This window comes from Somniosus microcephalus, chromosome 1 (genome assembly GCF_052327205.1).
Source record: "Somniosus microcephalus isolate GS21.2 chromosome 1, FLI_Smic_1.0, whole genome shotgun sequence".
NCBI lineage: Eukaryota > Metazoa > Chordata > Chondrichthyes > Squaliformes > Somniosidae > Somniosus > Somniosus microcephalus.
The window spans coordinates 220,254,058-220,268,665 of NC_140987.1; the positions used below are offsets into that span (position 1 = coordinate 220,254,058).

The following is a 14,608-nucleotide window of genomic DNA, read 5'->3' on the forward strand; positions in this document are numbered from 1 at the left end:
TTTTTTTTGAAGTGTCATTAAAACGGTTCAAGCCCGGTATTTAGTGAAAGTGCCTGAGAGCAAACATTTCAATATTTTGCCACAACATCCTCTCTTAAGACGATAGTAAAATACTGCAGATGCTGGAAATCCGAATCGGCAAGAAATTCTATTTCTCACGGATGTTGCCTGGCCTGCTGAGTTTTTCCAGCATTTTCTGTTCTCTCTTAAGACTCTGGTTTCAAGCTGTTGAGTATAGTTTTGTTGCCACTAGACAAATTCCAGACCACACCGCTTAAATGTTCACACCTTGTAGTAGGAGGCAGAATTTGTGGCTAACAATTGTGGGATCGATGGTATCGCCGAGTACAATCTTCATCAGATCATTGCAATTGAATGTACCTCAGGAAATCATTGCATAATCAGGAGGTACAATTGCTTTAAAATTGTGGTCTCGGAAGACAAATTTACTGAGTGAACTATGGCTGCAGGGTCCATGTCTGGCTTGCAAGCATAATAGTCCCTCCCTCAGGATGCTGTGGATTAGAGGCAGTCTGTGGTTGGAACAACACTCTTCCTGGTTTATGAACTCAATCTTAGCAGTTTAAATGCTGTTTTTCAGGTAATGAGTCTGCAGCACGAATAGGTTGCAGTTTCTTGAGTGCATTCCATCAAGAGAAGAATGAAATATTGACTCACAATTTGCTCAGAAATAGCTCTCCTCACAAAGAATGAATAATTCAGAACATTGTATCCAACAAAAAAAGAGAAATAAGAGGAACATTCTATAATGAAATATCTTGTAATGGATTTCAGGATGTTGGGAGCAAGAATGTCCTACATTGGTGTCCCTTTTGTTCATGAAAGCATTTTTAATTTTAAGGAAGTTTGCAAGTACTATGTTTAAGCAATAGTCCTAAAAATATTTAAGCATACGATCTTGTGTCTTTAGTGTTCAGCATGGATTTGCTGCTGTTTCTACCATGCTTTCTCCAGTGAACAACGTATAGAAGCAACGATGTCCTCCTGCACTCAAGGATTACAGTGACTCTGAGCTGGTGCATTGAATTTCCAACATCCTTCCCTCTCGCAAGGCCAGCCCCGGTTCACAGCCTGCACCCAACTGATGTAGGCTGTCATTTTGCATCTGTGGCTGATTGTTCAACACTGTCTGTGCTCTGTTCCATTTTAGTGCATCAGTGTGTAATTCATCTGTATGTGCAGCTCATACAGCTGTTTACAATTTGACCCAGCAACATTTTTTTACAAAACAATCACATTTTGGATCAAAAACAATAGGTTGATGGCTTTAATTGTTAAGATAGCATGTTTGTTAATGTAGGCCTGCATAATCATGGCCAAAATTTCAACATTGCAACAAACAAAACCTAATTTGTGATCTTAAGTTGCACAAATGTTAGCCATCTTTGGGGTCTACAGTAGGGTGTAATTTCTTTAAGTCTTACTTGAGTCTTGCTAATTAGCGTTCTATAATCACTGAACTCATCACATTCTTTTACTGGTCAGTTCTAAAACCAGTGTCCTTGTTTCTTACTTTGAAACTAATTTCTTGTAAAACTAGTTCAGGGCTGTCTATGCCCTTTGACCTCTGGCATTTGCCCTTTCTCTTTCTTACTATCTCCTATGAAGAACATACAGTTTTGATGGAGATTTTGAAAAGCTTTATTTCTGTTTTGTTTACAAACTATATTTCTACTGCATTTTTAGTTTGTATATTTGTTACATATATATTTTGTGTTGTAATTGAAAGTTCCGAAATCTTTAAGATGGTGGTATGGGCTGGAAAGGGGATTACTTGAAACATGTCAAATAAGGATTTTTCATGTTGAAATAGATTGGTGTTCTAGTCATGACCAGTGTAGACATATCGTCGAAAGATGAATGACTGACTGTTTTAAGCAATATTGATGGAGGAGGTGTGCATTATTGTGAATAAGGTACGCCGGCTAAGTATAGCTGATAGGTGAAGCCCATTGCATAAATCTTTAGTGCACTACTTTCAAAGTGTACACCTTCCCGTTCATTAATGCAATTGTGCAAAATCTGTTCTGAATCGAATTAAGTGCTGTTCCTGATGACTGATCAGCGGAACTAGCCAGTTGTATTTCTGGAATAGATTGACATGCTCTTGAAATGTGTTGCTATGTGGAATGGATGCATCTGAAGAACTTCAGTTCCCATGAAATTCTGTGCAGTGAGATCTTCTTTTCTTCCTGTTGGTTTCAAGATAGTGCTGCGCTGTTACTGGATGCAGCTAAATTTTTACACTTGATTTTCAGGACTGCTGGATTATAGAAATCTTTTGTCTTAAAAGTTGTGCACATTGCACACAATTTCCCTCCTATTTCGCAACAAATAGACTTGATTTTTATTTTAGTAAGTCTAATGTTTAGAGCTGCCACAGATCCTTTTATATTGTTAATAACTGATGATACAACCAATATGATGTAAGCAAATTAATATCAATAATGTGACCAGCAGACTTTATTTTTGCAGCACAATACCACATCACTCACTACATTGTATATATTAAAACAGCTTCAAATGTAAAAGTGCCTAAATTTGAGGAATGGTTATGTGATCAATAGATTGTATCGATGCATTATAATAGAACCCATACTTGACTAGGCTTCTATGTTGAGGATTAATTTAGAACACTTTATATTTACATTATACCTGAACTTCTAGGCTATACCTAAAAGCAATCCAACAGTTTATAAAGAAAAATCCTCTGATCAGCTCCATATTTCAGCAAACACCACTCATATCTACATTTAAAATGAATATGTGGTAAATAGCTATAAATCAACAGGAAGAAAGTTTTGCTTGACTGAATGCAGGGGTTTTATTTCAATTAGACCAAAAGAACTGGTTATATATAGCTAGTGTTACCAGTGAAATCCAAAAATCTAGATATATGGTTCATTTTGGCATTGAGGGAATTTGGGAATAGTTAATGCCAGCCAGTTGAGGCATCATATTATAGAGGATTCTTTTTGGACTCCAGTTCAGTCTACTTTAGTTGGCAGAAATGTGCTGCTTGATGAGGATATGATGAAATTAATTTCCACAAAGCGCTTCCCTAAGTAGCAGTTATGATCCAGAAGATCAGACTATATGAAGGAGATTTCTTCTTTAGTGGAAATGCTCCCCCAATGGTTAACTGGTTCGATTTCTCAGACACTGTTCCCTCCCATTTTGCATAACCGAACCGTTTGTCTTCGGTGTGAGCTTTAGCAGGATCAATGCTAATTGTACTTGCAAGACAAAGCAATTCCCCATCACATTTGATCAATTTTATGTAAAGTTAATATTCCAGGTACTTGTATTAAAACAAACTTGTAAGTCAGATATTTTAAAATGTTAAACTGGGTAGTGTGTGGCTTCTTTGTGTCAGTTTAGAGGCTGGTGGCATTGAAAAGCGATTTTGGAGCTAGCTCCCAGTGCTTGCTGTTCATCACAAAGGAGCAGTGTTGGGTGGAGTGCAGCAAGTGAGGCTTAGCATTGCAATATCACATATTGGCACCTAAACTTTAAAGCAGTGCAATAATGGTAACTCTGGGATGTTAACCACTGCTTGGTAGTATTTTAGAATTTTTATGTTTCAAGCAATGGGGAATATTTGTGTTTTGGGGATATGATCACACACAAAACCACCATAGGGCCTTATTCCAAACTGTTGTTTGGGTCAAGCATTGGTATGATGAGTTAGATAAATTCATCACTCTGCTGATGGGAGTAGGTTCAGTCTCCATTTTGATCAGTTCTTTAGTTTTTGTGCTAATTTGGATCATATCTTTCTTTGTGGAGAAACTTACTTTCATCTGTCCTGCACTGTAGTTATGCCTTTCAATTGGGCACAAATTGCAAGTCATGGAAGCAGGTCTACCTTTAGACTAGAAATATGGAAATTGATGCCAAATTGCACAAATGAGCCCTATACTGGATTCAAAGTAAACATGAAATTCAATAGCTTAGACCCAGGTGTTTGATAATGTTGGGTTTTTTCAGCAACTGTATTGATTTCAGTTTACTTAAAACCCCTTGCATTCAACACTGAGCAATCTAGAAAGTTTGAGCATAGGTTTTATTGGGAAATTGGTGGGGGGAAAAAACAGTAAATTTTGATTGAATACCCCAAATGAAAACTGTTGTATACCTGACTAACTTATCAATGGGAACTTTAGCAACAGTCCAGGTTAAAAACCTGTTACTGGTTTGAATTAAGTTAACTTTTTTAATAAATTGGGAAGTTTACGTGTATAGAACTTGATATTGTTAGTCGCAATTGCACTAAATGTGAAGTAATTTTGAAATTATTCTGGTATAAAGTGATTACACTAAAAGAGGCAGTTGTAAAGTATTGAAACTTCTCTGGAATGTAAAAACACGTCAATTACAGGTTGAAATATGGACTTCTATCAAAATATATTGAGTGTAGAATGTGGTAAGAGATTTGTTTTATGAAAGCTTTATATCCTGATTTAGCTTTGTGTACAGCAAAACACTGGTTAATATGTGTCTGTGATGTTGGACTGTAAAACAGTTTTTCCCAATCAGCAATGTGTAAAGATCAGTTTATAAAGTTTAGTTCCTCCATGTTATCACAAATTAAAATCCAGTATTTAAAAAGTGAAAAGTATTAAAACATTATAGAAGATCTTGAGTATTTTGTGTTCTTTGAAAATGTTGATTATCTTTAATCGGTAAAATTGTTGTAGCACTTTCAATATAACTTAAATGCACTTTGTGTTCCTCAGTTTGCTGCACTGCTCCCTCATAAATAAGGGTGAAATGATTATTGATGGGTAATAAAAGAAAGAGCTTGCATTTATATACTGTAGCGCCTTTCATGACCTCAGGGCGTCGCAAAGTGCTTTCCGGCCAATGAAGTACTTTTGAAATATAGTCACTGTTGTAATGTAGGAGACACAGCAATTGTGCACCGCAAGGTCCCACAAACAGCAATGAGATAAATGACACAATATTCTGTTTTAGCGAAGTTTCTTGAAGGATAAATATTGGCCAGTACACCAGGAGAACTCTGCTCCTCTTCAAATATGCCATGTTACATCTACCTGAGAGCAGACGGGGCCTCAGTTTAACGTCTCATTCGAAAGATGGCATCTCTGACAGTGCAACACTCCCTCAGTACTGCACGGAAGTGTCAGCCTAGGTTATGTGCTCAAATATGTGGAGTGGGGCTTGAACCCACAACCTTTTGACTCTGGCAAGAGTACTACCCACTGAGGCAAGGCTGACACCACAGCTGAATCGCATCTTATTACCTATTTTTCACGCATACATTGCAGCAGGGGTTACTGAATAACAATCAGGACCAGAACTCTGGTTGAATTTTTTATCATCTTTTCTCCCAAGCTGACTGCAGTTAAGTCAATTGTAGCCCTTTCCTCCAAACTCCCCACCATTGGATTGGCTTAACTTGGCATAGGCCAAGGAATTTAACTCTGCGTCTTTATAGTCTGCGTGTCTCAGTGCCACATCGCATGATGCATTTATCTACTTAGCAATCAGAGGTATGGCTTGTCATCAAGGCTCCTCATCTCCTGCATATAATTTATTGTACATTAAGTAATGCTAAACTTAATATAAATGAAAGAACTGTGCAGTGGGGGTGGTATGATTTGAACACCAGTAGTAGCACCATGTTGCTGAGGGGCTCGGGTTTGACTTTTCTCTCCCACTCTAATCTGCATTTTCTGGCACACTTCTGCAGGAAAATGCTGAGTATGGGGCAAGCAGCTTTTTTCAGGGGTATCTTCACCTGAATTGCTCCTCCTGCATACCTCAGCAGTGATCTGGAAGCAGAATCTGTAGGAGGGACTAGAAATAAAACAAGGTAAAAGGAGCATAATACACTCAGTTAAATATGTCTGCAGTACTGGAAATATTGTGCATGTCACAGATAAGTATATAATTTGTATCTTCTACCTGTAAATTCCTCTTATGAAATGTAATCATTTTTATTAATCTATTCTGACCTTTTATCATAAGCCTCATTAGAGTGTCAGTATTTTCAATTAAGACTGTTAAATCCATTTATTGCTGTGATTAAAGAGTATATTAATGGGTATGGTAGTTCCATAGTCTGCAGTGCAGTAATTTCTGCTGCAGGCTTCAGAGGGTTAAACAGTCAGTGGGACTGAAACGATGGTGAGATCTGATGAAACATAAGCTGATTGGCTGTGGTATCCCTGCTGATCAGGTGACTACAGGTCCATTATAGGTGATGTTTTGGAATTCCAAAATAGTTGCTTGCATTTTTTCCATCAACAATTTATTTTTAACTCTTAGATTATTGGGTAAACATTTTCTGCTACTGCACAACATTAAAATTATTGATGTATTTATGAACACGATTTAGGTTTTATAATGAGTAGTTTTTATATATTTTGTTTCTGGATCCCCGGTGCTCACTTCCTAAATAAGATCTCTGACACTTGTGCTTTGTGGCTGCTTGTTGGGAAAAATTCAGAGAAGGTTGCTGGGGAGTTTAATCTGTGGTTCCCTCTAGCAAAATACCCAGCTGCTGGTCCATGTTTCACCTGGCAAGAACGTCCTGTGTCGACAGTTCTTTCAAAGTTGACCAGTACAGAGAAAGACAATTATTTTTTAAAGTGAGACCTTGACTTTTCTTTCTATTTGTAGCCCATTGCTTTTATTTAATACAAAAGCAAAATACTGCATATAGAAACAGAGGTTAGGAGCAGGAGTAGGCCCCTCGAGCCTGCTCTGCCATTCAATGAGATCATGGCTGATCATCCAAAATCAGTACCCTGTCCCTGCCTTCTCCCCATATCCCTTGATCCCTTTAGCCTTAAGAAATATATCCAACTCCTTCTTGAATATATTTAATGAATTGGCCTCCACTGCCTTCTGTGGTAGAGAATTCCACAGGTTCACCACTCTCTGGGTGAAGAAATTCCTCCTCATCTCTGTCCTAAATGGCTTACCCCTTATCCTTAGACTGTGACCCCTGGTTCTGGACTCCCCGGCCATCGGGAACATCCTGCATCCAGTCTGTCCAGTCCTGTTAGAATTTTTAAAATTTCAATGAGATCCCCTCTCATTCTTCTAAACTCCAGCGAGTATAAACCCAATCGACCCAATCTCACCTGGGATGGCAGGAATGACGTATGAGGAATCAGTCTGGTGAATCTTCGCTGCACTCCTTCCATGGCAAGAACATCCTTTCTCAGATAAGGTGACCAAAACTGCACATAATACTCAAGGTGTGGTCTCACCAAGGCCCTGTACAACTGCAGCAAGACATCCTTGTTCCTGTACTCGAACCCTCTCGCTACGAAGGCCAACATACCATTTGCTTTCTTAACAGCTTGCTGCACCTGCATGTTTACCTTCAGCGACTGGTGCACAAGGACACCCAGGTCTAGTTGCACTTCCCCTTCTCCCAATCTATTGCCGTTCAGATAATCTGCCTTCCTGTTTTTGTCACCAAAGTGGATAACCTCACATTTATCCACATTATACTGCATCTGCCATGCTTCTGCCCAATCACCCAACCTGTCCAAATCATACTGGAATTTCTCAGCATCCTCACAGCACACACGCCCACCCAGCTTTGTCTCGTCTGCAAACTTGCAGATATTACATCTAGTTCCCTCGTCTAGATCATTAATATATATTGTGAACAGCTGGGGTCCTAGGACCGATCCTTGCGGTACCCCACTAGTCACTGCCTGCCACTCTGGAAAAAGAGCCGTTTATTCCAACTCTTTGCTTCCTGTCTGCCAACCAGTTCTCTATCCAAGTCAGTACCTTGCCCCCAATCCCATGTGCTTTAACTTTACACGCTAATCTCTTATGCGGGACCTTATCGAAAGCCTTCTGAAAGTCCAAATACACCACATCCACTGGTTCTCCCTTATCTATTCTACCAGTTACATCCTCAAAAAATTCCAGTAGATTAGTCAAGCACGATTTACCTTTTGTAAATCCATGTTGACTTTGTCCAATCCTATCACTGTTTTCCAAGTGCTCTGCTATTACATATTTTATAATGGACTCTAGCATTTTCCCCACTACCGATGTCAGGCTTACTGGTCTATAATTCCCTGTTTTCTCTCTACCACCTTTTTTGAATAGTGGGGTAACATTAGCTACCCTCCAATCCATGGGAACTGTTCCAGAGTCTATTGAATTTTGGAAGATGACCAGCAATGCATCTACTATTTCTAGGGCCACTTCCTTAAGTACCCTAGGATGTAGATTATCAGTCCCTGGGGATTTATCGGCCTTCAAGCTCGTCAATTTCCCCAACATCATTTCCCTACAAATACTGATTTCTTTCAGTTCCTCTCATTAGACCCTATGTTCCCCAACATCTCTGGGAAGTTATTTGTATCCTCCTTTGTGAAGAAAGAACCAAAGTATGTATTTAATTGGTCTGCCATTTCTTTGTTCCCATTATAAATTCCCCTGATTCTGACTGCAAGGGACCTATGCTTGACTTCACCAATCTTTTTCTCTTCACATATCTATAAAAGCTTTTACAGTCAGTTTTTATGTTCCCTGCAAGCTTACTCTCATACTCTAATTTCCCCTCTTAATTAATCCCTTTGTCCTCCTTTGCTGAATCCTAAACTGCTCCCAATCCTCAGGTTTACTGTTTTTTCTGGCCAATTTATATGTCTTCTCCTTGGATCTTATGCCATCCTTAATTTCCCTTGTTAGTCACGGTTGAGTCACCTTTTTTGTTTTATTTTTATGCCAAACTGGGATGAATAAATTCTGTAGTTCATCCATGCGATCTTTGAATGTTTGCCATTGCCTATCCACCGTCAACCCTTTGAGTAACATTCCCCAATCAATCCAACCCAACTCGCGCCTCATACCATCGTAGCTTCCTTTATTTAAATTCAGGACCCTAGTCTCTGAGTCAACTACTTCACTCTCCATTTTAATGAAGAATTCTATCATCATATGATCACTCCAACAAGATTGCTAATTAATCCTCTCTCATTACATAATACCCAGTCTAAGATGGCCTGATATCTAGTTGGTTCCTCGACATATTGGTCCAGGAAACCATCTCGTATACACGCCAGCAATTCCTCCTCCACAGTATTGTTACTAATTTGGTTAGCCCAAATATGCTGGAAATCTGAAACAAAAACAAAGTGCTGGAAATACTCAGGTCAGGCAGCATCTGTGGAGAGAGATAGAGTTAGCATTTCAGGTCGTTTTATTTAATAATTTGATCTAATCTTGAATTTGATTTTTTTGAAGATAGCAAAAAGTGAACAGGTGAAAAGTGTAATGAGCATCGGAGGAAGTGTGGAGTGGAGTCTCGCAAGGGTGAATATTTGGACCCTTATTTTGTTAAATCTCCATAAATGTTCCTGATATAGAAACTTTTACTAGATCTAATCTTTCCATTTCAGAGCTTAAGATTTTGGCTGAAATTGTAATTAGGCCAATGCCCTGGGATTTTTAAAACTGACTTCAGCCAACGATTGTCATGGGGAAGTTATTATTTCTATAGCTTGTAATGTAAAGTCACGTCATCTGGTTCAATACTCATCTGTCCTTTAAACGCTGCTAACAATGTTCTGTATCCTTGCATAATGATGGATGTTTCATTGAGGGAATTCTTATCAGACAGGTGTCAAGCAATGCAAGTTAGCAGACATGAGTTAATTGTTTACATAAGAACATAAATAGGAGCAGGAGTAGGCCAATCGGCCCCTCGAGCCTGCTCCGCCATTCAATAAGATCATGGCTGATCTGATCCTAACCGCCAATCTACTATCACAGAACCATCTCCTGAATCTAACAGAATTAGACACACGAAATAGGAGCAGGATCAGGCTACACGGCCCCTGGGCCCGCTCCGCTACCCACAGGGCCATGTCCGATCCGAACCTAGACTCGTCCAAATTCCTGCCCGCTCCCCGTAACCCTTAATTCCCTTTACTTCTCGGAAACTGTCTATTTCTGTTTTAAATTTATGTAATGATGTAGCTTCTACAGCTTTTTGGGGCAGCATATTCCATGGACCTACCACCCTCTGAGTGAAGTAGTTCCTCCTCATCTCAGTTTTGAAAGAGCAGCCCCTTATTCTAAGACTATGCCACCTAGTTCTAGTTTCACCCATCATCGGGAACATCCTCCCCGCATCCACCCGATCCAACCCCTTCACAATCTTATATGTTTCAATAAGATCGCCTCTCATTCTTCTGAACTCCAATGAGTAGAGTCCCAATCTACTCGACCTCTCCTCATATGTCCATCCCCTCATCCCTGGGATTAACCGAGTGAACCTTCTTTGTACTGACTCGAGAGCAAGTATGTCTTCTTAAGTATGGACACCAAAACTGTATGCAGTATTCCAGGTGCGGTCTCACCAATATCTTGTACAACTGAAGCAATACCTCCTTATTTTTATATTTTATCCCCCTAGCAATGAAAGCCAACATTCCATTGGCCTTCTTAATCACTTGCTGCACCTGCATACTAACCTTGAGTTTCGTGCACCAGGACCCCCAGATCCCTTTGTACTTCAGTACTTTCCAGTTTCTTGCCATTAAGATAATAACTTGCTCTACGATTTTTCCTGCCAAAGTGCATAACCTCACACTTTCCAGTATTGTATTCCATCTGCCAAATCTCTGCCCACTTACTTAGCCTGTCTATGTCCCCTTGCAGGGTTTTTATGTCCTCCTCACTCACTACTTTCCCTCCCATCTTCGTATCATCTGCAAACTTTGATATGTTACACTCGGTCCCCTCCTCCAAATCGTTAATATAGATTGTAAAGAGTTGGGGACCCAGCACTGACCCCTGTGGAACACCACTAGTTACTGATTGCCAGTCTGAGAATGAACCATTTATCCCAACTCTCTGCCTTCTGTTAGATAGCCAATCCTCTATCCATGCCAGAATATTACCCCCAATCCTGTGATTTTTTTTTTATCTTAAGCAATAATCTTCTGTGTGGCACCTTGTCAAATGCTTTTTGGAAGTCTAAATACACTACGTCCACTGGTTCACGTCCACTGGTTCCCCTTTATCCACCCTATATGTTACTTCCTCAAAGAACTCCAGCAAATTTGTCAAACATGACTTCCCCTTCATAAAACCATGCTGACTTTGTCCTATTTAATTATGATTATCCAAATGTCCTGTTACTGTCTCCTTAATAATGGACTCCAAAATTTTACCTACCACAGATGTTAGGCTAACCGGTCTATAGTTTCCAGCCTTCTGTCTACTGCCCTTTTTAAATAAGGGTGTTACATTAGCAGTTTTCCAGTCTGCCGGGACCTTTGCTGAGTCCAGGGAGTTTTGGAAAATTATTACCAATGCATCCACAATCCCTACCGCCACTTCCCTCAAGACCCTAGGATGTAAGCCATCAGGTCCAGGTGATTTATCCGCCTTGAGTCCCATTATTTTACCGAGTACCACTTCCTTAGTGATTTTGATCGTGTTTAGCTCCTCCCCCCCCCCCCCCCCCCCCCCCCAGAGCCCCCTGTTTGTCCAGTGTTGGGATATTCTTAGTGTCCTCTACTGTAAAGACTGATACAAAATATTCATTGTGTTTTTGCCATCTCCATATTTCCCACCATTAATTTCCCGGTCTCATCCTCTGTTTATGACTGCTGTGTCATTGGTAAGGTTTCCTGCTTGGACAGGCAGCTGTTGTCTTTATCATTCAAAGATAGCCAGTTGTGCATTGTAACTGAATTAGCATCTCCTGGTTAAAGAAGACAAATCAGGTAGGCGTGCCACCTGGGTCATTGTTTATTTGAGATTTAATTGTGAAGGATACCTTTTTCATCATCGATGTGAGCTTGGGACATCAAAGCAAAAAGTTAGACATATATCTGGACTGGTATCTCTGATTCTTCAGATTCCTATTAAGTTGGGTTAATGATGGACTCTTAACGTTTACTTCTCTCAAAACTTTTCATCATGGACACGCAGCTGGAAGTTACTGAAGAGAACTACAACAATTTTGAAACTTGTTTGGAACAGATGATTTAATGTTGAGTGAAGTACTGTAATTTATCTAATCTGATTTGCTTTTGCTTCTGTTTAATCTTAATCCTGATAAATAGCTTTGAAGCCCAATTTTATGCAGTTTGTCAGTGTAATTCTGCTGGTACAAGGACATCAGGAGCGTATGGTGACATCTCATGTATTTCTAGTGCATATGCCAAAGGTCAAAGACTTCATTGTTCATCCTGTGGCCTATTATCCCAGATATTCTGTGCATAAAACCAGGTTTCCGCTTTGGGCACAATCGGCAATCCGCCGTAACTTGCTCCCGTTTTGTGAAGTTTTTTCCCCCTAGAGTTTCCGCTCAATCATTTGCATATCGCTGAACGAAAACTCTGCCATGACCAGTGCAATCGGGCAGCGTTTTAAAACATCATTTTCAAAATTTTGCTTTAAAAATTCCTTGATATATTTAAAAGTGGTAACTTGCCGCAGTTTGATTAATAATGGGTTTATCACAAAAAAATAAGCTTTTTAAATCAGTGTCACTGCACCGAGTGTAATCTGATTTTAAATTACTGAATGACTTTTTAAAAAAAAATTTGCTAGCTACATTGGGGTACAGTAGTCAGTTTGTTAAATTTAAAAAAATTAAATTCAGAAGCTTTGAAAACTTGCCTATTGGTGCCCTTGCACCCAAAAGAACCAGCCTAATTTTTAGAGCCTCTTCGAAGGCCTGCAAACAAGCACAATTAGTGCTATCTCCCAATGGTGATTAATTCATCCTGGGGGTGTGGTCAGTTTTGTGGGCGAGGCCGGCTTCTAGCACGATTTAAAAAAAAAAAAAACTAGTACAAAAGATCGCGGAAACTTGAGTTGTGCTGGACATAATTTGCGCTTAAAACTCCACGATCTTTTGCTTGAGTTAGGCTGATTACGAGCGAATTGCGCCAAAAAATCCAGCGTAACCAAGAGGAAATTCTACCCCGGTTCATAAGTGTCGTTTTGCAAAAGCTGACTTTTGGAACAAATGCAAATAACTAGCCTGAATTGCAAAGGAAATTAGTTGTTAAGGTAGTTTTACTGATCAAACTCAATAGGGGAGAGCATTTGAGTCCGGATGCAGGAAAGGAGTTGGTTTGGTTATGGAATTGGATGAATACATGACCATGAAATTTAACACTGCAAAGTATTTCTTAGGCAGTCCCTCGGAACTGAGGATGACTTGCTTCCACATTAAAAATGAGTTCTCAGGTGACATGAGTCCAATGCGGGACCTACAGTCTCTGTCACAGGTGGGGCAGACGGTGGTTGAAGGGGCGGGTGGGTGAGGTGCTTGGGTTGACGTGCGCTGTCTGCGCTTGGCTTCCGGCGAAGAGACTCGAGGTGTTCGGCGCCTTCCCGGATGCTTCTCACTTTGTGCGGTCTTGGGCCAGGGATTCCCAGGTGTCGGTGGGGATGTTGCACTTTTTCATGGCAGCACCCTCGCTCCAAGCACAGAGGGAGGCTTTGAGGGTGTCCTTGAAGCATTTCCTCTGCCCACCTGTGGCTCTCTTGCCATGTCGGAGTTCCGAGTAGAGCGCTTGTTTTGGGAGTCTCGTATCGGGCATGCGGACAATGTGACCCGTCCATCGGAGCTGATCGAGCGTGGTCAAAGCTTCGATGCTGGGGATGTTGGCCTGAGCAAGAACACTGACATTGGTGCGCCTATCCTACCAATGGATTTGCAGGATCTTGCGGAGGCAGCGTTGGTGGTACCTCCACTGCTTTGAGGTGCCTGCTGTACATGGTCCATGTCTCTGAGGCATACAGCAGGACGGGTATCACTGCTGCTCTGTAGACCATGAGCTTAGTGCCGGGTTTAAGGTCCTGGTCTTCAAACACACTCTTCCAAAGGCTGCACTGGCACACTGAAGGCGGTGTTGGACTTGGTCGTCGACGTCTGCCCTTGTTGACAGTAGACTCCCGAGGTATGGAAAGTGGTTCACGTTGTCCAAGGCCTTGTCGTGTATTTTGATACTCGGGGCAGTACTGTGTGGCGGGGGCTGGTTGGCAGAGGACCTTTGTCTTACGGATGTTTAGTGTAAGACCCATGCTCTCATACACTTCGGTGAAGGTGTTGACAATGGTTTGGAGTTCGATCTCTGAGTGAGCGCAGACGCAAGCGTTGTCTGCATACTATAATTTGACGACAGAGGATGGGATGACCTTGGATCTGGACTAGAGGTGACGGAGGTTGAACAGTTTCCTGTTTGTTCTGTAAATTAGCTCCACTCCAGTGGGGAGCTTACTGAGGGTGAGATGGAGCATTGCAGCAAGGAAGATCGAGAAGAGCGTTGGTGCGATGACACAGCCTTGCTTGACCCCGGTTCGTACGTGAATTGGGTCTGTAGTGGAACCGTTGGTCAGGATCACGGCTTGCATGTTGTCGTGAAGCAGGCGGAGGATGGTGACACACTTTTGAGGGCAGCCGAATTTGAGGAGGACACGCCATAATCCCTCATGGTTGACCGTGTCGAAGACCTTTGTGAGATCAAAGAAGGCTATGTACAGCGGTTGGTGCTGTCCGCTGCATTTCTCTTGTAATTGACGTGCGGTGAAGACCGTGTCCATTGTGCCCCTT

General features: G+C 41.0%; 1 protein-coding gene across 1 annotated transcript in view; it reads left to right on the top strand.

Annotated features, from left to right (window-relative positions):
• The window catches only part of LOC147124614 (ceramide transfer protein), a 157,542-nt gene extending 152,881 nt beyond the window's left edge, over positions 1-4,661 (top strand). Inside the window, exon 19 of the mRNA XM_085982436.1 lies at positions 932-4,661. The gene's annotated coding sequence lies outside the window, so the exon portion shown is untranslated. The remainder of the gene's footprint in view (positions 1-931) is intronic.
• The last annotated feature ends 9,947 nt before the right edge of the window (positions 4,662-14,608 follow it).